Source organism: Pteropus medius, unplaced genomic scaffold, assembly GCF_902729225.1.
Source record: "Pteropus medius unplaced genomic scaffold, Ma_sr-lr_union100, whole genome shotgun sequence".
In the NCBI taxonomy this organism is placed as follows: domain Eukaryota; kingdom Metazoa; phylum Chordata; class Mammalia; order Chiroptera; family Pteropodidae; genus Pteropus; species Pteropus medius.
The window spans coordinates 415,044-417,070 of NW_024356333.1; the positions used below are offsets into that span (position 1 = coordinate 415,044).

General features: G+C 53.4%; 1 pseudogene; it reads left to right on the forward strand.

Moving 5' to 3' along the window:
* The first annotated feature begins 1,320 nt into the window (after positions 1–1,320).
* LOC120601561 (uncharacterized) lies at positions 1,321–1,439 on the forward strand (annotated as a pseudogene).
* The last annotated feature ends 588 nt before the right edge of the window (positions 1,440–2,027 follow it).

Consider the following 2,027-nt stretch of genomic DNA (forward strand, 5'->3'; position numbering starts at 1 on the left):
ATTGAGAAACACAGGCTGGAGATGACCAGCATCCGTCTCCCAACGCTGGCACATCCCGGCACAGTCCCGTGTGTCTCACGGTGCCATGCAGGCTCATTCTGAAGATGAAGAGCATGTTAAGTTTAGCCCCAAACTTAACTCTTGCTCAGTAATCCCTGGGGGTCGTGAGTTTTCGTGAACCCCTGAACTAAGAGACGAGAGATACAAATGAAGGGACAAGTGTGGGCTCCGAGTCCCACTTTCGTGGCTGTAGAGGCTGCGGGAAGGGTGGGCAGTGCTCCACCCGTCCCGCAGGGAGCTCAGAGCACAGGTGACAACCGCAGGCAGGCAACATGACGGCACAGCGTTTTCATTCTCAAAATTGTCAGGTCGCTGTATTTCTCTCCAGATTCAGATGGTGACCGCAAGGTGCCTCTCTAGCCCTTGAGAGTCCCCACTGGTCGAGAGTCCGTCTCCCTAGAAAAGGCACAAATGTGACCTTACAAAATGTCACTTTGGTAACTTCCAGAAGTTAACGGACCCGCTCCCAAGTCCACCTGTAGGGAGATGGAGAAATGCGGGTGCAAACCATCTGGTTTACGCGTGTCTTTAACGTGTAACTGCTGTGACTCAAGGGTTCAGATAACCCTTTTTCTGGAAGCAACCCGCGTGGCCATCAACAGATGAGTGGATCGACGAAATGTGGTCCAGCCAGACCGTGGACTATCAATCAGCCTCGAACAGGAAGGAGGTGCCGGCACACGCTACGGCACGGATGAACCCTGAGGACACGACGCGGAGCGACATCGGCCAGTCACGCGAAGACACGCGCTGTGTGACTCCTCTTACATGAGGTCCTTAAAGAGGCCGCCTTCACAGAGACAGAAGGCAGAAGGGCGGCCAGGGCCGGGGGGGGCGGGCAGCAAGGAGCTGTGTTTAGTGGGGACAGATGGAGGTCTGGAGAGGGGGCATGGTGGTGGCGTACAGACGTGGGCGGACACGAACCGCTGAACTGTGCTTAACAACGGCCGACACGGTCGTTTTTATGTCGCGTGCAGATTTCCCCGCAATTAACAACTGGGAAATAAATAAGTAAAGGTTTGCGGCTTCGCTGTGGTCCGGTTCGACCCTGGTTTGCTCTGCCGCCCTGTCTTCCTGGACACCTGGTAAAGGTGGGTGTCGGCGTGTTGGCCTGGGTGTGGACGGGGGAGGACACTCCGAAGAACCCCTGGTGGGAAGTCGTAGCTGTCACGTCCCTGAGTTCAGACCTCCGTAAGGAAATGCTCTGAAACGGGCTACGGTCACCTCTGCTCTACCACGCGGTTTAAAAACACATGTGTTGTCTCTGGCCACGCCACCCTGAACGAGCCCGATCCCGTCTGGTCTCGGAAGCTAAGCAGGATCGGGCCTGGTTAGTACTTGGATGGGAGACCACCTAGGAAGACCAGGTGCTGTAGGCGTAAAAAATAAAAAACATAAGGGATTGTAGCTGACAAGGTCCTTGCAACCCGTGAGGTCAACCAAGGGTTGCCTCGCCTAAAAATAAAAAATAAATTAAAAAATAAAAACACATATGTTCCAGTGCGTCTAGCGTGTGAGCGAACCGCGGCACCATGAGAATTTGCACTTGTTTACCACGATTTTGTCCACCAGAAACACTAAGTGAACGCAGACATCTGCCCTGAGCGCAACCGAACGCTGTAGAAACACAGAAAACACACATACATGCACACACACGCTTGCACACTCCCCTAGGGACCGACCAGCCACTTCCGTCCCCCACGTGTGTATGAAGCTCCGCTGTTCACATCTGGGGGAACTTCCCCAATCCCGACGACCCCCTTCCCTTGCTTCACAATCATTCATAAGCCGCGACCTTTCCGACGCTCACGTCCGCACGCGAAATCCAGAACTTTTTCAAGGTCGAGTGCCATATTCGCTGCAGTATTGATGTATTTCTGAACCATTTAACACATGTTCGGCTGAGCTACTGTTTTTATTAGGTGCCGATATTTGCTTGAATGTGTCGCTGACTAAATGTTGGAGTG